The following is a 22,621-nucleotide window of genomic DNA, read 5'->3' on the forward strand; positions in this document are numbered from 1 at the left end:
GACGGAAGCACCGCCAACAGGCTGGCGGTGCTTCCTAGCCCATTCTGACCGCGGCGGTAAAGCCGCGGTCAGAAAACCGGGGCTGGCGGTTTCCCGGCGGTTTACCCCCGGCTGGGAGAATCTGCCAGGGCAGCGCTGCAAGCAGCGCTGCCTTGGGGATTCTGACCCCCTTCCCGCCAGCCTGTTTCTGGCGGTTTTCACCGCCAGGAAGAGGCTGGTGGGAACGGGCATACTGGGGCCCCTGGGGGCCCCTGCACTGCCCATGCCACTGGCATGGGCAGGTCAGGGGTCCCCTAACAGGGCCCAGGGCAGCTTTTCACTGTCTGCTTAGCAGACAGTGAAAAGCACGACGGGTGCAACTGCACCCGTCGCACCGCCGCAACACCGCCGGCTCCATTCGGAGCCGGCTCCTGTGTTGCGGCCCTCATTCCCACTGGGCCAGCGGGCGCTAACTTGCTTAGCGCCCGCCGGCCCAGCGGGAATGTCTGAATGCGGGAAGCGGTATTTTGGCCGCGTGGCGGCCAAATGGCGCTTCCCGCCTGGCGGGCGGCAACCGCCGCCCGCCAGAGTTAGAATGAGGGCCACAATGTCTAATGCAGAAGAAAGTGTGATGGAATTCGACCTCACACCTTACCTCCATCTTAGAATGAGGGAGTTAAGGTCTCTCTGCAAAATAAAGAAAATAACATTTGGCATAAGCCCTTCCAAAGCACAGCTCCAGGAGCTGCTGGCAGAGTTTGACAAAGTCAACCCCTCTGAGGATGACCTCCCAGAGGATGAAGCTAGTGACTTGGAGGAGAATTCCCCCCCTCCAGTCCTAATTAGGGAGATCAGGGCCCCTCAAGCCCTGACTCCAACTGTGATAGTCAGAGATGCTGCTTCCCTCACAGGAGTGTCCAGCACCTCTGTAATCACTGAGGATAGCCTCAGTGAAGATGACCTCCTGCTAGCCAGGATGGCCAAAAGATTGGCTTTAAAGAGGCAGCTACTAGCCATAGAAATGGAAAGACAAGAGATGGGTTTTGGTCCCATCCATGGTGGCAGCAACGTAAATAGGGTCAGAGATTCTCCTGACATGTTGAAAATCCCAAAAAGGATTGTAACTAAATATGAAGAGGGTGATGACATCAGCAAATGGTTCACAGCTTTTGAGAGGGCTTGTGCAACCAGAAAAGTAAACAGATCTCACTGGGGTGCTCTCCTTTGGGAAATGTTCACTGGAAAGTGTAGGGATAGACTCCTCACACTCTCTGGAAAAGATGCAGAATCCTATGACCTCATGAAGGCTACCCTGATTGAGGGCTTTGGATTCTCCACTGAGGAGTATAGAATTAGGTTCAGGGGGGCTCAAATATCCTCGAGCCAGACCTGGGTTGATTTTGTGGACTACTCAGTGAAAACACTGGATGGTTGGATTCAAGGCAGTGGTGTAAATGATTATGATGGGCTGTACAATTTATTTGTGAAAGAACACCTGTTAAGTAATTGTTCAAATGATAAACTGCATCAGCATCTGGTAGATCTAGGACCAATTTCTCCCCAAGAATTGGGAAAGAAGGCGGACCATTGGGTCAAGACTAGGGTGACCAAGACTTCCAGAGGGGGTGACCAAAAGGAAGGGGTCACAAAGCCTCCCAGGGGAAGAGTGTTGAGACATCCAAAGGTAAAAATAGTAAAGAGTCTTCTACAGGCCCCCAAAAACCTGCACAGGAGGGTGGGCCCAGAGCCTCTTCACAAACAAATTTTGGGTACAAGGGTAAAAACTTTGATCCCAAAAAGGCCTGGTGTCGTAGTTGTAGTCAGCCTGGACACCAAACTGGAGACAAGGCCTGTCTCAAGAAAAGTACCACTTCTAACTCCACTCCAGCTAACCCTGGAATGGCCAGTCTCCAAGTGGGATCAACAGTGTGTCCAGAGAAAATCAGGTGTCACACTGAAGCTACATTAGTCTCTGAGGGTGGGGTGGATTTAGCCACACTGGCTGCCTGGCCGCCTAACATGCAAAAATACAGGCAGCAGCTATTAATTAATGGGACAAGTGTAGAAGGCCTGAGGGATACAGGTGCCAGTGTCACCATGGTGACAGAGAAACTGTTTTCCCCTAGTCAATACCTGGCTGGACAAACTTATCCAGTCACCAACGCTGACAATCAGACTAAAGTACATCCCATGGCTATGGTAACTTTAGAGTAGGGAGGGGTCAATGGCCTGAAACAGGTGGTGGTCTCCTCAAATATCCCTGTAGACTGTTTGCTTGGAAATGACCTGGAGTCCTCAGCATGGGCTGAGGTAGAACTGAAAACCCATGCAGCCATGCTGGGTATCCCTGAACTGGTGTGTGTCAAGACAAGGGCACAGTGCAAGGCTCAGGGTGAAAAAGTAGTGTTGGAGCCTGGAAAAAGGGCCTAACCTACCAAGAGAAAAGGAAAGACAACTGGGGAACCAGTTGCAACACAACACCAAAAAGAGAACCTCTCTTCTCTGGAAGAAGTTCTACCCTCTGAGGGAACTGAGCCTATGGAGTTAGAACCTTATCAGGTTGAGCTCTTAGGCCCAGGGGGACCCTCAAGGGAGCAGTTGTGTAAGGGGCAAGAAACCTGTCCCTCTCTTGAAGGCCTTAGGCAGCAAGCTGCTGAAGAGTCCAATGGAAAGAAAACAAGAACACATAGGGTCTATTGGGAAGATGGACTCCTTTACACTGAGGCAAGAGATCCCAAACCTGGTGCCACTAGGAGAGTGGTAGTGCCTCAGGAGTTTAGAGAGTTCATACTGACCTTAGCCCATGATATTCCTCTTGCTGGGCATTTGGGACAGACCAAGACGTGGGAGAGATTAGTCAACCACTTCTATTGGCCCAGCATGTCCCAGAAGGTCAAGGAGTTTTGTGTCTCCTGTGCCACCTGTCAAGCCAGTTGTAAGACAGGTGGGCACCCAAAGGCCCCCCTCATTCCACTTCCAGTGGTGGGGGTCCCCTTTGAAAGAGTGGGTGTGGACATAGTGGGTACACTTGAACCTCCCACAGCCTCAGGGAACCTATACATACTAGTAGTAGTGGATCATGCTACTAGATACCCTGAAGCAATTCCCCTTAGGCCGACTACTGCCCCTGCAGTAGCCAAAGCACTCATTGGTATTTTTACCAAAGTGGGTTTTCCTAAGGAGGTGGTGTCTGACAGAGGTACCAACTTCATGTCAGCATACCTGAAACACATGTGGAATGAGTGTGGGGTGACTTACAAATTCACAACACCATACCATCCACAAACCAATGGTCTTGTTGAGAGATTCAACAAAACATTAAAAGGCATGATCATGGGGCTCCCTGAAAAACTCAAAATGAGATGGGATGTCCTCTTGCCATGTCTGCTTTTCGCTTACAGAGAGGTGCCGCAGAAGGGAGTAGGGTTCTCACCCTTTGAACTTCTGTTTGGCCACTCTGTAAGGGGACCACTAGCACTTGTGAAAGAAGGCTGGGAGAGACCTCTTCATGAGCCTAAGCAAGATTGTAGGAAGTTGGCTCTGTATGTGCTATTTCAAAGTAAGGAATAGCATGCACAGAGTCCAAGGGTTCCCCTTAGAGGTAAAATAGTGGTAAAAAGAGATAATACTAATGCTCTATTTTGTGGTAGTGTGGTCGAGCAGTAGGCTTATCCAAGGAGTAGTGTTAAGCATTTGTTGTACATACACATAGACAATAAATGAGGTACACACACTCAGAGACAAATCCAGCCAATAGGTTTTGTATAGAAAAATATCTTTTCTTAGTTTATTTTAAGAACCATAGGTTCAAATGGCCATTTCTATGGCCAGGATCTGTCTTTCCAAAGCCAATCTTTTGGCCATCCTGGCTAACTGGATGTCCTCTTCACTGGAGTTATCCTCAGTGATTTCAGAGTTGTTGGTCCCTCCTGTGAGGGAAACAGCATCTCTGACTATTATGTTTGGAGACAGGGCTTGAGAGGCCCTGCTCTCCCTAAATAGGACTGGTAGGGGGGAATTTTCCTCCAAGTCACTATCTTCATCCTCTGTGTTGCCATCCTCAGAGGGGTTGGCCTTAGCAAACTCTGCCAACAGCTCCTGGAGCTGTAGTTTGGAAGGTCTGGGGCCCATTGTTATTTTCTTTATTTTACAGAGTGACCTTAGCTCCCTCATCTTAAGATGGAGGTAAGGTGTGGTGTCGAGTTCCACCACATTCACATCTGTACTAGGCATTATGCTTCTAAAAGTTGGAATACTTTTTAAGAAACTAAAAACTGGTTCTAGAATCTAATTCAAACTTTTAACAAACTTTTAAACTCTAAAAGAAATGCTAACAGGGACTAACACAAGGCCCTAGCAGGACTTTTAAGAATTTAGAAAACTTTTCAAATTGCAAAAATCAATTTCTAATGACAATTTTGGAATTTGTCGTGTGATCAGGTATTGGCTGAGTAGTCCAGCAAATGCAAAGTCTTGTACCCCACCGCTGATCCACCAATGTAGGAAGTTGGCTCTGTATGTGCTATTTCAAAGTAAGGAATAGCATGCACAGAGTCCAAGGGTTCCCCTTAGAGGTAAAATAGTGGTAAAAAGAGATAATACTAATGCTCTATTTTGTGGTAGTGTGGTCGACCAGTAGGCTTATCCAAGGAGTAGTGTTAAGCATTTGTTGTACATACACATAGACAATAAATGAGGTACACACACTCAGAGACAAATCCAGCCAATAGGTTTTGTATAGAAAAATATCTTTTCTTAGTTTATTTTAAGAACCATAGGTTCAAATTTAACATGTAATATCTTGTTTGAAAGGTATTGCAGGTAGGTACATTAGGAACTTTGAATCATTTCAATTGCATGCATACTTTTCAAGTTATTCACAAATAGCTATTTTAAAAGTGGACACAGTACAATTTTCACAGTTCCTGGGGGAGGTAAGTTTTTGTTAGTTTTACCAGGTAAGTAAGACACTTACAGGGTTCAGTTCTTGGTTCAAGGTAGCCCACCGTTGGGGGTTCAGAGCAACCCCAAAGTTACCACACCAGCAGCTCAGGGCCGGTCAGGTGCAGAGTTCAAAGTGGTGCCAAAAACGCATAGGCTCCAATGGAGAGAAGGGGGTGCCCCGGTTCCAGTCTGCCAGCAGGTAAGTACCCGCGTCTTCGGAGGGCAGACCAGGGGGGTTTTGTAGGGCACCGGGGGGGACACAAGCCCACACAGAAATTTCACCCTCAGCGGCGCGGGGGCGGCCGGGTGCAGTGTTAGAACAAGCGTCGGGTTCGCAATGGAAGTCAATGAGAGATCAAGGGATCTCTTCAGCGCTGCAGGCAGGCAAGGGGGGGCTTCCTCGGGGAAACCTCCACTTGGGCAAGGGAGAGGGACTCCTGGGGGTCACTTCTGCAGTGAAAGTCCGGTCCTTCAGGTCCTGGGGGCTGCGGGTGCAGGGTCTTTTCCAGGCGTCGGGACTTAGGTTTCTGAGAGTCGCGGTCAGGGGAAGCCTCGGGATTCCCTCTGCAGGCGGCACTGTGGGGGCTCAGGGGGGACAGGTTTTGGTACTCACAGTCGTAGAGTAGTCCGGGGGTCCTCCCTGAGGTGTTGGTTCTCCACCAGCCGAGTCGGGGTCGCCGGGTGCAGTGTTGCAAGTCTCACGCTTCTTGCGGGGAGTTGCAGGGTTCTTTAAAGCTGCTTCTTGAAACAAAGTTGCAGTCTTTTTGGAGCAGGTCCGCTGTCCTCGGGAGTTTCTTGTCGTCGTCGAAGCAGGGCAGTCCTCAGAGGATTCAGAGGTCGCTGGTCCCTTTGGAAGGCGTCGCTGGAGCAGAGTTCTTTGGAAGGCAGGAGACAGGCCGGTGAGTTTCTGGAGCCAAGGCAGTTGTTGTCTTCTGGTCTTCCTCTGCAGGGGTTTTCAGCTGGGCAGTCCTTCTTCTTGTTGTTGCAGGAATCTAAATCTTTAGGTTCAGGGAAGCCCTTAAATACTAAATTTAAGGGCGTGTTTAGGTCTGGGGGGTTAGTAGCCAATGGCTACTAGCCCTGAGGGTGGGTACACCCTCTTTGTGCCTCCTCCCAAGGGGAGGGGGTCACATTCCTATCCCTATTGGGGGAATCCTCCTTCTACAAGATGGAGGATTTCTAAAAGTCAGAGTCACCTCAGCTCAGGACACCTTAGGGGCTGTCCTGACTGGCCAGTGACTCCTCCTTGTTTTTCTCATTATCTCTCCTGGACTTGCCGCCAAAAGTGGGGGCTGGGTCCAGGGGGCGGGCATCTCCACTAGCTGGAGTGCCCTGGGGCATTGTAACACGAAGCTTGAGCCTTTGAAGCTCACTGCTAGGTGTTACAGTTCCTGCAGGGGGGAGGTGTGAAGCACCTCCACCCAGAGCAGGCTTTGTTTCTGTCCTCAGAGAGCACAAAGGCTCTCACCGCATGAGGTCAGACACTCGTCTCTCAGCAGCAGGCTGGCACAGACCAGTCAGTCCTGCACTGAACAATTGGGTAAAATACAGGGGGTATCTCTAAGATGCCCTCTGTGTGCATTTTTTAATAAATCCAACACTGGCATCAGTGTGGGTTTATTATTCTGAGAAGTTTGATACTAAACTTCCCAGTATTCAGTGTAGCCATTATGGAGCTGTGGAGTTCGTTTTTGACAGACTCCCAGCCCATATACTCTTATGGCTACCCTGCACTTACAATGTCTAAGGTTTTGCTTAGACACTGTAGGGGCATAGTGCTCATGCACATATGCCCTCACCTGTGGTATAGTGCACCCTGCCTTAGGGCTGTAAGGCCTACTAGAGGGGTGACTTACCTATGCCACAGGCAGTGGGAGGTTGGCATGGCACCCTGAGGGGAGTGCCATGTCGACTTAGTCATTTTCTCCCCATCAGCACACACAAGCTGGCAAGCAGTGTGTCTGTGCTGAGTGAGGGGTCCCTAGGGTGGCATAAGACATGCTGCAGCCCTTAGAGACCTTCCCTGGCATCAGGGCCCTTGGTACCAGGGGTACCAGTTACAAGAGACTTACCTAGGTGCCAGGGTTGTGCCAATTGTGGAAACAATGGTACATTTTAGGTGAAAGAACACTGGTGCTGGGGCCTGGTTAGCAGGGTCCCAGCACACTTCTCAGTCAAGTCAGCATCAGTATCAGGCAAAAAGTGGGGGGTAACTGCAACAAGGAGCCATTTCTTTACAAAGATATAGTGGACTATGTACTTGGCCTACGTTCAAGGATGGCAGAGTACATGGGGAAGGCAAGTAAAACCCTTGAGGCCAGCCAACAGCTCCAGAAGTTTTGGTATGACCAAAAGGCTGCAATGGTTGAATTTCAACCAGGGCAGAAAGTCTGGGTTTTGGAGCCTGTGGCTCCCAGGGCACTTCAGGACAGATGGAGTGGCCCTTACCCAGTGCTAGAAAAGAAGAGTCAGGTCACCTACCTGGTGGACCTAGGCACTACCAGGACCCCCAAGAGGGTGATCCATGTGAACCGCCTTAAGCTCTTCCATGACAGGGCTGATGTTAATCTGTTGATGGTAACAGATGAGGACCAGGAAGCTGAGAGGGAACCTCTCCCTGATCTCCTCTCCACAGACCCTAAAGATGGCTCAGTAGATGGAGTGATCTATTCAGACACCCTCTCTGGCCAACAGCAATCTGACTGTAGGAAGGTCCTGCAACAGTTTGCTGAGCTCTTTTCCCTAACCCCTGGTCAGACACACCTGTGTACCCATGATGTGGACACAGGAGACAGCATGCCTGTCAAAAACAATTTTTTCAGACAGTCTGACCAAGTTAAGGAAAGCATCAAAGTGGAAGTCCACAAGATGCTGGAATTGGGAGTAATTGAGCACTCTGACAGCCCCTGGGCTAGCCCAGTGGTCTTAGTCCCCAAACCTCACACCAAAGATGGAAAGAGAGAGATGAGGTTTTGTGTGGACTACAGAGGACTTAATTCTGTCACCAAGACAGATGCCCATCCCATTCCAAGGGCTGATGAACTGATTGACAAATTGGGTGCTGCCAAATTCTTAAGTACCTTTGACTTAACTGCAAGGTACTGGCAAATCAAAATGGCACCAGGAGCAAAAGAAAAGACAGCATTCTCCACACCTGATGGGCATTATCAGTTTACTGTTATGCCCTTTGGTTTAAAGAATGCCCCTGCCACCTTCCAAAGGTTGGTGAATCAAGTCCTTGCTGGTTTGGAGTCCTTTAGTGCAGCTTATCTTGACGATATTGCTGTCTTTATCTCCAGCTGGCAGGATCACCTGGTCCACCTGAAGAAGGTTTTGAAGGCTCTGCAATCAGCAGGCCTCTCTATCAAGGCATCCAAATGCCAGATAGGGCAGGGAACTGTGGTTTACTTGGGACACCTTGTAGGTGGAGGCCAAGTTCAGCCACTCCAGCCTAAGATCCAGACTATTCTGGACTGGGCAGCTCAAAAAACCCAGACTCAACTCAGGGCATTCCTTGGCTTGACTGGTTACTACAGGAGGTTTGTGAAGGGATATGGATCCATAGTGACAGCCCTCACAGAACTTACCTCCAAGAAAATGCCCAAGAAAGTAAACTGGACTGTAGAATGCCAACAGGCCTTTGACACCCTGAAACAAGCAATGTGCACAGCACCAGTTCTAAAAGCTCCAGATTACTCCAAGCAGTTCAATGTGCAGACAGATGCCTGTGAACATGGGATAGGGGCAGTTTTGTACCAAACAAATGAAGATGGCCTTGACCAGCCTGTTGCTTTCATTAGCAGGAGGTTACTCCCCAGGGAGCAGCGTTTGAGTGCCATTGAGAGGGAGGCCTTTGCTGTGGTTTGGTCCCTGAAGAAGCTGAGACCATACCTCTTTGGTACTCACTTTGTAGTTCAAACTGACCACAGACCTCTCAGATGGCTGATGCAAATGAAAGGTGAAAATCCAAAACTGTTGAGGTGGTCCATCTCCCTACAGGGAATGGACTGTACAGTGGAACACAGACCTGGGACTGCCCATGCCAATGCAGATGGCCTTTCTAGGTTCTTCCACTTAGAAAATGAAGACTCTCTTGGGAAAGGTTAGTCTCATCCTCTTTCCTTTGGGGGGGGGGGTTGTGTAAGGAAATGCCTCCTTGGCATGGTTACCCCCTGACTTTTTGCCTTTGCTGATGCTAAGTTTTGATTTGAAAGTGTGCTGAGGCCTGCTAACCAGGCCCCAGCACCAGTGTTCTTTCCCTAACCTGTACTTTTGTTTCCACAATTGGCACACCCTGGCATCCAGGTAAGTCCCTTGTAACTGGTACCAAGGGCCCTGATGCCAGGGAAGGTCTCTAAGGGATGCAGCATGTCTTATGCCACCCTGGGGACCCCTCACTCAGCACAGACACACTGCTTGTCAGCTTGTGTGTGCTAGTGAGGACAAAACGAGCAAGTCGACATGGTACTCCCCTCAGGGTGCTATGCCAACCTCCCACTGCCCATGCAGTATAGATAAGTCACACCTCTAGCAGGCCTTACAGCCCTAAGGCAGGGTGCACTATACCATAGGTGAGGGCACCAGTGCATGAGCACTGTGCCCCTACATTGTCTAAGCAAAACCTTAGACATTGTAAGTGCAGGGTAGCCATAAGAGTATATGGTCTGGGAGTCTGTCATACACGAACTCCACAGCACCATAATGGCTACACTGAAAACTGTGAAGTTTGGTATCAAACTTTTCAGCACAATAAATGCACACTGATGCCAGTGTATATTTTATTGTAACATACACCCCAGAGGGCACCTTAGAGGTGCCCCCTGAAACCTTAACCAACTATCCATGTAGGCTGACTAGTTCTAGCAGCCTGCCACACACCAGACATGTTGCTGGCCACATGGGGACAGTGCCTTTGTCACTCTGTGGCTAGTAACAAAGCCTGTAGTGGGCAGAGGTGCTTCACACCTCCCCCTGCAGGAACTGTAACACCTGGCGGTGAGCCTCAAAGGCTCACCCCCTTTGTTACAGCACCCCAGGGTACTCCAGCTAGTGGAGTTGCCCTCCCCCTCCCCCTCCGGCCATGGCCCCACTTTTGGCGGCAAGGCCGGAGGAGAGAATGAGAAAAACAAGGAGGAGTCACTGGCCAGTCAGGACAGCCCTTAGGTGTCCCGAGCTGAGGTGACTCTGACTTTTAGAAATCCTCCATCTTGCAGATGGAGAATTTCCCCAATAGGGATAGGAATGTGCCCCCCTCCCCTCGGGAGGAGGCACAAAGAGGGTGTACCCACCCTCAGGGCTAGTAGCCATTGGCTACTAACCCCCCAGACCTAAACACGCCCTTAAAATTTGTATTTAAGGGCTCCCCAGAACCTAGGAACTCAGATTCCTGCAACCTAAGAGGAAGAGGACTGGTAAGCTGAAAAACCCTGCAGAGAAGACGGAGACACCAACTGCTTTGGCCCCAGCTCTACCGGCTTGTCTCCCCACTTCTAATGACACTGCTCCAGCGATGCTCTCCCCAAGGACCAGCGACCTCTGAATCCCCAGAGGACTGCCCTGCATCTAGAAGGACCAAGAACTCCCGAGGACAGCGGCCCTGTTCACCAAAGACTGCAACTTTGAAACAAAGAAGCAACTTTGAAACAACTTGCATTTCCCGCCGGAAGCGTGAGACTTGACACTCTGCACCCATCGCCCCCGGCTTGACTTGTGGAGAACAATCACTTCAGGGAGGACTCCCCGGCGACTGCGAGACCGTGAGTAGCCAGATTAGCCCCCCCTGAGCCCTCACAGCGACGCCTGCAGAGGGAATCGACTCGGCACCCGCAGCCCCCAGGACCTGAAGGATCCGAACTCCAGTGCAGGAGTGACCCCCAGGAGGCCCTCTCCCTTGCCCAGGTGGTGGCTACCCCGAAGAGCCCCCCCCTTCCCTGCCTGCATCGCTGAAGAGACCCCTTGGTCTCCCATTGAAACCTATTGAAAACCTGACACGTGTTTGCACACTGCACCCGGCCACCCCCGCGCTGCTGAGGGTGTACTTTCTGTGTGGACTTGTGTGTCCCCCGGTGCCCTACAAAACCCCCCTGGTCTGCCCTCCGAAGACGTGGGTACTTACCTGCTGGCAGACTGGAACCGGGGCACCCCCTTCTCCATTGAAGCCTATGCGTTTTGGGAACAACTTTGACCTCTGCACCTGACCGGCCCTGAGCTGCTGGTGTGGTAACTTTGGGGTTGCTCTGAACCCCCAACGGTGGGCTACCTTGGACCCAAACTTGAACCCCGTAGGTGGTTTACTTACCTGCAAAAACTAACAAACTCTTACTCCCCCCAGGAACTGTTGAAAATTGCACTGTCTAGTTTTAAAATAGCTATATGTGATTTATGTGAAAACTGTATATGCTATTTTGCTAATTCAAAGTTCCTAAAGTACCTACCTGCAATACCTTTCATTTGAAGTATTACATGTAAATCTTGAACCTGTGGTTCTTAAAATAAACTAAGAAAAGATATTTTTCTATACAAAAACCTATTGGCCTGGAATTGTCTCTGAGTGTGTGTTCCTCATTGTAGGACGTTGGCTCTGTATGCACTATTTCAAAGTAAGGAATAGTATGCACAGAGTCCAAGGGTTCCCCTTAGAGGTAAGATAGTGGCAAAAGAGATAATACTAATGCTCTATTTTGTGGTAGTGTGGTCGAGCAGTAGGCTTATCAAAGGAGTAGTGTTAAGCATTTGTTGTACATACACACAGGCAATAAATGAGGAACACACACTCAGAGACAAACCCAGCCAATAGGTTTTGTTATAGAAAAATATATTTTCTTAGTTTATTTTAAGAACCACAGGTTCAAATTCTACATGTAATATCTCATTTGAAAGGTATTGCAGGTAAGTACTTTAGGAACTTTGAATCATTTCATTAGCATGTATACTTTTCACATAAAACACAATAAGCTGTTTTAAAAGTGGACACTTAGTGCAATTTTCACAGTTCCTGGGGGAGGTAAAGTAATGTTAGTTTTAACATGCCAAGGAGGCATTTCCTTACACAACCCCCCCCCCCCCAAACAAAAGAGGATGAGACTAACCTTACCCAAGAGAGTCTTCATTTTCTAAGTGGAAGAACCTGGAAAGGCCATCTGCATTGGCATGGGCAGACCCAGGTCTGTGTTCCACTATAAAGTCCATTCCCTGTAGGGAGATGGACCACCTCAACAGTTTTGGATTTTCACCTTTCATTTGCATCAGCCATCTGAGAGGTCTGTGGTCAGTCTGAACTAGGAAGTGAGTACCAAAGAGGTATGGTCTCAACTTCTTCAGGGACCAAACCACAGCAAAGGCCTCCCTCTCAATGGCACTCCAATGCTGCTCCCTGGGGAGTAACCTCCTGCTAATGAAAGCAACAGGCTGGTCAAGGCCATCATCATTTGTTTGGGACAAAACGGCCTCTATCCCATGTTCAGAGGCATCTGTTTGCACAATGAATTGCTTGGAGTAATCTGGAGGTTTTAGAACTGGTGCTGTGCACATAGCTTGCTTCAGGGTGTCAAAGGCCTGTTGGCATTCTACAGTCCAGTTTACTTTCTTGGGCATTTTCTTGGAGGTGAGTTCTGTGAGGGCTGTCACAATGGATCCATATCCCTTCACAAACCTCCTATAGTACCCAGTCAAGCCAAGGAATGCCCTGACTTGAGTCTGGGTTTTTGGAGCTGCCCAGTCCAGAATAGTCTGGATCTTAGGCTGGAGTGGCTGAACTTGGCCTCCACCTACAAGGTGTCCCAAGTAAACCACAGTTCCCTGCCCTATCTGGCATTTGGATGCCTTGATAGAGAGGCCTGCAGATTGCAGAGCCTTCAAAACCTTCTTCAGGTGGACCAGGTGATCCTGCCAGGTGGAGCTGAAGACAGCAATATCATCAAGATAAGCTGCACTAAAGGATTCCAACCCAGCAAGGACTTGATTCACCAACCTTTGGAAGGTGGCAGGGGCATTCTTTAAACCAAAGGGCATAACAGTGAACTGATAATGCCCATCAGGTGTGGAGAATGCTGTCTTTTCTTTTGCTCCAGGTGCCATTTTGATTTGCCAGTACCCTGCTGTTAAGTCAAAGGTACTTAAGAATTTGGCAGCCCCTAATTTGTCTATTAGCTCATCAGCTCTAGGAATGGGATGAGCATCTGTCTTGGTGACAGAGTTGAGACCTCTGTAGTCCACACAAAACCTCATCTCTCTCTTTCCTTCTTTGGTGTGAGGTTTGGGGACTAAGACCACTGGGCTAGCCCAGGGGCTGTCAGAGTACTCAATTACTCCCAATTCCAGCATCTTGTGGACTTCCACCTTGATGCTTTCCTTAACTTGGTCAGACTGTCTAAATATTTTGTTTTTGACAGGCATGCTGTCTCCTGTGTCCACATCGTGGGTACACAGGTGCGTCTGACCAGGGGTTAGGGAAAAGAGTTCAGCAAACTGCTGCAGGACCTCCCTACAGTCAGACTGCTGTTGGCTAGAGAGGGTGTCTGAGTAGATCACTCCATCCACTGAGCCATCTTTAGGGTCTGATGAGAGGAGATCAGGGAGAGGTTCACTCTCAGCTTCCTGGTCCTCATCTGTTACCATCAACAGATTTACATCAGCCCTGTCATGGAAGAGCTTAAGGCGGTTCACATGGATCACCCTCTTGGGGCTCCTGCTTGTTCCCAGGTCCACCAGGTAGGTGACCTGACTCTTCCTCTCTAGTACTGGGTAAGGGCCACTCCATTTGTCCTGAAGTGCCCTGGGAGCCACAGGCTCCAGAACCCAGACTTTCTGCCCTGGTTGAAATTCAACCAGTGCAGCCTTTTGGTCATACCACAACTTCTGGAGTTGTTGGCTGGCCTCAAGGTTTTTACTTGCCTTTTCCATGTACTCTGCCATCCTTGAGCGAAGGCCAAGTACATAGTCCACTATGTCTTGTTTAGGCTCATGAAGAGGTCTCTCCCAGCCTTCTTTAACAAGAGCAAGTGGTCCCCTTACAGGGTGGCCAAACAGAAGTTCAAAGGGTGAGAATCCTACTCCCTTCTGAGGCACCTCTCTGTAAGCGAAAAGCAGACATGGAAGGAGGACATCCCATCTCCTTTTGAGTTTTTCTGGGAGCCCCATGATCATGCCCTTTAATGTCTTGTTGAATCTCTCAACAAGGCCATTAGTTTGTGGATGATATGGTGTAGTGAATTTATAAGTCACCCCACACTCATTTCACATGTGTTTTAGGTATGCTGACATGAAGTTGGTACCTCTGTCAGACACCACCTCCTGAGGGAAACCCACTCTGGTAAAGATACCAATGAGGGCCTTGGCTACTGCAGGGGCAGTAGTCGACCTAAGGGGAATAGCTTCAGGATACCTAGTAGCATGATCCACTACTACTAGGATGTACATATTTCCTGAGGCTGTGGGAGGTTCTAGTGGACCAACTATGTCCACACCCACTCTTTCAAAGGGGACCCCCACCACTGGAAGTGGAATAAGGGGGGCCTTTGGATGCCCACCTGTCTTACCACTGGCTTGACAGGTGGGGCAGGAGAGGCAAAACTCCTTAACCTTCTGGGACATATTGGGCCAGTAGAAGTGGTTGACTAACCTCTCCCACGTCTTGGTTTGTCCCAAATGCCCAGCAAGGGGAATATCATGGGCTAAGGTCAGAATAAACTCTCTGAAACCCTGAGGCACTACCACTCTCCTAGTGGCACCAGGTTTGGGATCTCTTGCCTCAGTGTACAGGAGTCCATCTTCCCAATAGACCCTATGTGTTCCATTTTTCTTGCCATTGGACTCTTCAGCAGCTTGCTGCCTAAGGCCTTCAAGAGAGGGACAGGTTTCTTGTCCCTTACACAACTCTTCCCTTGAGGGTCCCCCTGGGCCTAAGAGCTCAACCTGATAAGGTTCCAGCTCCATAGGCTCAGTTCCCTCAGAGGGCAGAACTTCTTCCTGAGAAGAGAGGTTCTCTTTTTCTTGCTGTGTTGCAGCTGGTTTCCCAGCTGACTTTCCTTTCCTCTTGGTAGGCTGGGCCTTTCTTCCAGACTCCAGCTCTACTTTTTCACCCTGAGCCTTGCACTGTGCCCTTGTCTTGACACACACCAGTTCAGGGATACCCAGCATGGTTGCATGGGTTTTCAGTTCTACCTCAGCCCATGCTGAGGACTCCAGGTCATTTCCAAGCAAACAGTCTACTGGGATATTTGAGGAGACCACCACCTGTTTCAGGCCATTGACCCCTCCCCACTCTAAAGTTACCATAGCCATGGGATGTACTTTAGTCTGATTGTCAGCGTTGGTGACTGGATAAGTTTGTACAGCCAGGTATTGGCCAGGGGAAACCAGTTTCTCTGTCACCATAGTGACACTGGCACCTGTATCCCTCAGGCCCTCTACACTTGTCCCATTAATTAAGAGCTGCTGCCTGTATTTTTGCATGTTAGGGGGCCAGGCAGCCAGTGTGGCTAAATCCACCCCACCCTCAGAGACTAATGTAGCTTCAGTGTGACACCTGATTTGCTCTGGGCACACTGTTGATCCCACTTGGAGACTGGCCATTCCAGTTTTAGCTGGATGGGAGTTAGAAGTGGTATCTTTCTTGGGACAGGCCTTGTCTCCAGTTTGGTGTCCAGACTGACTACAGCTACGACACCAGGCCTTTTTGGGATCAAAGTTTTTACCCTTGTACCCAGAATTGTTTTGTGAAGAGGCTCTGGGCCCACCCTCCTCTGCAGGTTTTTGGGGGCCTGTAGAAGACTCTTTACTATTTTTGTTTTTGGCTGTCTCACCACCTTTCCCCTGGGGAGGTTTTGTGACCCCTTTCTTTTGGTCACCCCCTGTGGAAGTTTTGGACACCCTAGTCTTGACCCAATGGTCCGCCTTCTTTCCCAATTCTTGGGGAGAAATTGGTCCTAGGTCCACCAGATGCTGATGCAGTTTATCATTGAAACAATTACTTAACAGGTGTTCTTTCACAAATAAATTGTACAGCCCATCATAATTACTTACACCACTGCCTTGAATCCAACCATCTAGTGTTTTTACTGAGTAGTCTACAAAGTCAACCCAGGTCTGGCTCGAGGATTTTTGAGCCCCCCTGAATCTAATCCTATACTCCTCAGTGGAGAATCCAAAGCCCTCAATCAGGGTACCCTTCATGAGGTCATAAGATTCTGCATCTTTTCCAGAGAGGGTGAGGAGTCTATCCCTACACTTTCCTGTGAACATTTCCCAAAGGAGAGCACCCCAGTGAGATTTGTTCACTTTTCTGGTTACACAAGCCCTCTCAAAAGCTGTGAACCATTTGGTGATGTCATCACCATCTTCATATTTAGTTACAATCCCTTTAGGGATTTTCAACATGTCAGGAGAATCTCTGACCCTATTTATGTTGCTGCCACCATTGATGGGTCCTAGGCCCATCTCTTGTCTTTCCCTTTCTATGGCTAGGATCTGTCTTTCCAAAGCCAATCTTTTGGCCATCCTGGCTAACTGGATGTCCTCTTCACTGGAGTTATCCTCAGTGATTTCAGAGAAGTTGGTCCCTCCTGTGAGGGAACTAGCATCTCTGACTAGTATTTGTGGAGTCAGGGCTTGAGAGGCCCTGTCTTCCCTAGATAGGACTGGTAGGGGGGAATCTTCCTCCAAGTCACTATCCTCATCCTCTGTGTTGCCATCCACAGAGGGGTTGGCTCTTTCATACTCTGCCAACAGCTCCTGGAGCTGTTGTTTGGTAGGTCTAGAGCCCATTGTTATTTTCTTGATTTTACAGAGTGACCTTAGCTCTCTCATCTGTAGATGGAGGTAAGGTGTGGTGTCGAGTTCCACCACATTCACATCTGTATTAGACATTATGCTTCTAAAAGTTGGAATACTTTTTAAGAAACTAAAACTAGTTCTAGAATCTAATTCAAACTTTTACCAAACTTTTAAACTCTAAAAGAAATGCTAACAGGGACTAACACAAGGCCCAAGCAGGACTTTAAAGAATTTAGAAAAATTTCAAATTGCAAAAATCAATTTCTAATGACAATTTTTGGAATTTGTCGTGTGATCAGGTATTGGCTGAGTAGTCCAGCAAATGCAAAGTCTTGTATCCCACCGCTGCCACCAATGTAGGACGTTGGCTCTGTATGCACTATTTCAAAGTAAGGAATAGTATGCACAGAGTCCAAGGGTTCCCCTTAGAGGTAAGATAGTGGCAAAAGAGATAATACTAATGCTCTATTTTGTGGTAGTGTGGTCGAGCAGTAGGCTTATCAAAGGAGTAGTGTTAAGCATTTGTTGTACATACACACAGGCAATAAATGAGGAACACACACTCAGAGACAAACCCAGCCAATAGGTTTTGTTATAGAAAAATATATTTTCTTAGTTTATTTTAAGAACCACAGGTTCAAATTCTACATGTAATATCTCATTTGAAAGGTATTGCAGGTAAGTACTTTAGGAACTTTGAATCATTTCATTAGCATGTATACTTTTCACATAAAACACAATAAGCTGTTTTAAAAGTGGACACAGTGCAATTTTCACAGTTCCTGGGGGAGGTAAAGTAATGTTAGTTTTAACAGGTAAGTAAGTCACTTACAGGTTTCAGTTTTTGGTCCAAGGTAGCCCACCGTTGGGGGTTCAGAGCAACCCCAAAGTTATCACACCAGCAACTCAGGGCCGGTCAGGTGCAAAGGTCAAAGAGGTGCCCAAAACACATAGGCTATAATGGAGAGAAGGGGGTGCCCCGGTTCCAGTCTGCCAGCAGGTAAGTACCCGCGTCTTCGGAGGGCAGACAAGGGGGGTTTTGTAGGGCACCGGGGGGGACACAAGTCCACACAGAAAGTACACCCTCAGCAGCGCTGGGGCGGCCGGTTGCAGTGTGCAAACAAGCGTCGGGTTTCCTTTAGTTTTCAATGGGAGACCAAGGGGTCTCTTCAGCGATGCAGGCAGGCAAGGGGGGGGCTCCTCGGGGTAGCCACCACCTGGGCAAGGGAGAGGGCCTCCTGGGGGTCACTCCTGCACAGAAGTTCCGTTTCTTTAGGGGCTGGGGGCTGCGGGTGCAGGGTCTTTTCCAGCCGTCGAGAAATGGAGTTCAGACAGTCGCGGTCAGGGGGAGCCTGGGGATTCCCTCTGCAGGCGTCGCTGTGGGGGCTCAGGGGGGACAACTTTGGTTACTCACAGTCGTAGAGTCGCCGGAGGGTCCTCCCTGAGTTGGTTGTTCTCCACCAGTCGAGTCGGGGTCGCCGGGTGCAGTGTTGCAAGTCTCACGCTTCTTGCGGGGAGTTGCAGGGGTCTTTAAATCTGCTCCTTGTAACAAAGTTGCAGTTCTCTTGGGGCAGTGCCGCTGTCCTCTGGAGTTTCTAGTCTTTCTTGAAGCTGGGCAGTCCTCAGAGGATTCAGAGGTCGCTGGTCCCTTGGAAAGCGTCGCTGGAGCAGGTTTCTTTGGAAGGCAGGAGACAGGCCGGTAAGTCTGGAGCCAAAGCAGTTGGTGTCTTCTGTTCTTCCTCTGCAGGGGTTTTTCAGCTCAGCAGTCCTTCTTCTTCAGGTAAGTTGCAGGAATCTAAAGTTTTAGGTTCAGGGAAGCCCTTAAATACTAAATTTAAGGGCGTGTTTAGGTCTGGGGGGTTAGTAGCCAATGGCTACTAGCCCTGAGGGTGAGTACACCCTCTTTGTGCCTCCTCCCAAGGGGAGGGGGTCACATCCCTAATCCTATTGGGGGAATCCTCCATCTGCAAGATGGAGGATTTCTAAAAGTTAGAGTCACCTCAGCTCAGGACACCTTGGGGGCTGTCCTGACTGGCCAGTGACTCCTCCTTGTTGTTTTCTTTGTTTCCTCCAGCCTTGCTGCCAAAAGTGGGGGCCGTGGCCGGAGGGGGCGGGCAACTCCACTAAGCTGGAGTGTCCTGCGGTGCTGTGACAAAGGGGTGAGCCTTTGAGGCTCACCGCCAGGTGTTACAGCTCCTGCCTGGGGGAGGTGTTAGCATCTCCACCCAGTGCAGGGTTTGTTTTGGCCTCAGAGTGACAAAGGCACTCTCCCCATGGGGCCAGCAACATGTCTCTAGTGTGGCAGGCTGCTGGAACCAGTCAGCCTACACAGATAGTCGGTTAAGTTTCAGGGGGCACCTCTAAGGTGCCCTCTGTGGTGTATTTTACAATAAAATGTACACTGGCATCAGTGTGCATTTATTGAGCTGAGAAGTTTGATACCAAACTTCCCAGTTTTCAGTGTAGCCATTATGGTGCTGAGGAGTTCGTGTAAAACAGACTCCCAGACCATATACTCTTATGGCTACCCTGCACTTACAATGTCTAAGGTATTGCTTAGACACTGTAGGGGCACAGTGCTCATGCACTGGTGCCCTCACCTATGGTATAGTGCACCCTGCCTTAGGGCTGTAAGGCCTGCTAGAGGGGTGACTTATCTATACCTGCATAGGCAGTGAGAGGCTGGCATGGCACCCTGAGGGGAGTGCCATGTCGACTTACTTGTTTTGTTCTCACCAGCACACACAAGCTGGCAAGCAGTGTGCCTGTGCTGAGTGAGGGGTCTCCAGGGTGGCATAAGACATGCTGCAGCCCTTAGAGACCTTCCCTGGCATCAGGGCCCTTGGTACCAGAGGTACCAGTTACAAGGGGCTTATCTGGATGCCAGGGTGTGCCAATTGTGGAATCAAAAGTACAGGTTAGGGAAAGAACACTGGTGCTGGGGCCTGGTTAGCAGGCCTCAGCACACTTTCAATTCAAAACATAGCATCAGCAAAGGCAAAAAGTCAGGGGGTAACCATGCCAAGGAGGCATTTCCTTACACTCATTTATTGCTTGTGTATGTACAACAAATGCTTAACACTACTCCTTTGATAAGCCTACTGCTCTACCACACTACCACAAAATAGAGCATTAGTATTATCTCTTTTTGCCACTATCTTACCTCTAAGGGGAACCCTTGGACTCTGTGCATACTATTCTTTACTTTGAAATAGTGCATACAGAGCCAACTTCCTACACAGATGGTTCTGTGATTTCAATTATTAACATTGACACCTGGTGTGAGTTGCACAACACAAGTAGGAACTCAGGCAAGGCCAGCTCAGCCTTCTGGTTTCCAAGGTCAGTAAACTGAGTACTGTTAAACTGACTAAAAGTGACTCCAATTGTTTACAGTGCAAAGAAACAGTGATGGTGTTATATATCAGAGCAATATAAAAGAAAGTTATTATTATTGTTAAAAAAGAACTTCAGATTATCTCGTAGTGACTAATCCTAACTTTAATTGAGGGATGACATATCATCTAAGTTTGTTACCTTTGCAAAGAAGTGATTTAGATAGCCGGTTCTTCATTAGATTGTCCTTTTCAACAGTATCTGTGAATGAAAAATCTATACAACATCAGAAAACAAAAACTGGAAAGTTATGTTTTAGTAAATGAAACACTGCCTAAGGGGAAGCATACATTCTGGTTTAGAGAACTTTTTGAAGCATACACATTCAAAAATATTTATTTCAGTTTATAATTCAAGTTGGCATTTGTTGGTAAATGTTTTAAGCAACTGCAACGTTTTAAATCACTCCTTTAAACTTGCCATTTTTGCCATTTTTAAAAATGTCAAGGGTCTTGGAAATAGTTATTAAAATTATCCATAGTGCCCCCCAATTAATTATATTTTTATAATGTTTTATATTTATTAGAGTTTTTCAAAGTGTTGGGATTGACTGTCAAATATGATGCAATGCCTGCACCACTTTCTTCATAAAAATTGTTAACATTTGAGAAAACAGTATTTTCAACTTAACTTTTACAAAATACTAACATATCTTTTTTTTTATATTTTCATTATTTTGAAATTAAATTAAAGTTTAATAATTGTGTGACATATAGCTTTCTGCATTTCTAGTTAGTGATTAAAGCAAAACAATGAAAGTATACATCTAGTGGCTAACTAGGTATATAAATCAACATTGGATATCTTCAATCTTAGCTATCCCTCATTATAATCAACTTGTAAACCTCTTATTATGCTCAACTGTGGAGTGAATTCCCCAGTCTCATTTACCAACTAAACTCCACCCCTCCTTACCAAAACTGTCCCCTTACATGTGCTATGCATATTTGCAGGACAAATTGTATCATTCAAAAGTAGTTAAAGACTTGGCCCAAACTCATTTAGTCTTTGTGCCCCAAGATCTCTTTTCTTTTATGTAGCAAACATGACCTTTGCTGTGGGTATTTCATACCCCCCCAAAGGCATATTTTATTGTTATTGTTTGATTTTAAATGCAAGTGTTGGTCATTATTGTTTTATATTAATCAGGTGATGATTATTTTTCATAATTGTCACCTTATTCTAGTGCTTTTTAATTGTATTTGTTAAAGATATCATGTGTGTTTATATACGGAATACATGCACATCGGATATTATATTATAGTTGTATTTGATAATATCCATTCATATTCTCAGTTGGCAGCTACTTTGCAGAAATATGGCATAGATGAGTAATGAATGTCATACCTATGAACAGCCACAGCCTGTCCTTTAGGGCAGAGGGGCCACGCCCTCTACCTTTTGTCCTTCATGAAGAGTGGCTGTCAGGCTGAGCAAAGGTCAGCCTGACAGACACTCTTCATGTTCAGCTCAGGCAGCCAGGAGCGAGACATGTGCAATTTGTACAGACTCCTGGCAGCCTGAGCTGAACTCTGCTGGGTTGAAGAGGTCACAGCTCCTATGGCATGACCTCCTCGGCTCAGCAAAGGTGCCTCGAGGCCCTTCCCCTTGGTGATGAGGGGAAGCGTCACCTATTGACTCCAACCTGGGTGCTTCAGGGTTAAGGCCTAAAGCGCCCTTGGTGATTGTCAATCACTGACACCTCGTCACAGAGTGGGATGGGGTGGGGTCAGCAGTCTCACTGACCCCAACTCACTCTGTGACGAAGTTTGGGCTGCTGCCTTTCGTCATTGGCTGACCTAATGTCAGCCAGAGAGGGGAGGCAGCAGTCCCAACCCTCCTTGGACCTCCAAGTTGAAGGTAAATGTGTGTGTGATTTTTAAATGAATGTTTGGTGCGTGCGTGTATGCTTGAATGTTGATGAATGTTGTGAATGGATGTGCGTGCGTGTGTGAATGAATGCGTGTGAGTGTGCTTCCCACCAACCCCCTCCCTCTTAAAATTACCGGCCACCGCTGCCTATGAATAAACAATGTATTGTGTTTTTGTCTTCTGCGCCACACAATTCCACAATCTACATAACAGACAATCTTACTTAATTAAAAAATAGTTTATTTAAAAAACAGCCAAATGTTATGAGATTTCAGGAGTCCTAAAGTGTTGAGGAGTTTTTTCATATATTCTGCCCTTATTAAAAATGAAGAAAGTATCACTGCTGCCATAGTCAGAAAATCACCTGTGTTTCAGAAATGTTAGATCTGCCAGGTAGGACACCTATTGTGAAACACCAGAAATACGGGCAAACGCATTTTCTTCAAAACCTATACGAAGCTGCTTACCATTTCTCTAACAGTAAAAGAAGGTAGATTTTAAGATGGGACAAAATTGAGCAAAATCTATTCTAAATTACTAAAAACAATGATTTTTTTAATAATGTTAAATAAAATGTGCCTCTGTGGTGTCTCCAACAAACTAATAATTAGAATGAGGGTTTAAATCTAAAATCTACATTCGGGATGACTAAAGCTTA

General features: G+C 47.8%; 1 protein-coding gene across 1 annotated transcript in view; it reads right to left on the reverse strand.

Annotated features, from left to right (window-relative positions):
* LOC138267056 (solute carrier family 12 member 2-like) overlaps positions 1–22,621 on the reverse strand; it is a 131,190-nt gene that overhangs the window by 25,226 nt on the left and 83,343 nt on the right. The window lies entirely within an intron of this gene.

Source organism: Pleurodeles waltl, chromosome 12 (assembly GCF_031143425.1).
Source record: "Pleurodeles waltl isolate 20211129_DDA chromosome 12, aPleWal1.hap1.20221129, whole genome shotgun sequence".
NCBI lineage: Eukaryota > Metazoa > Chordata > Amphibia > Caudata > Salamandridae > Pleurodeles > Pleurodeles waltl.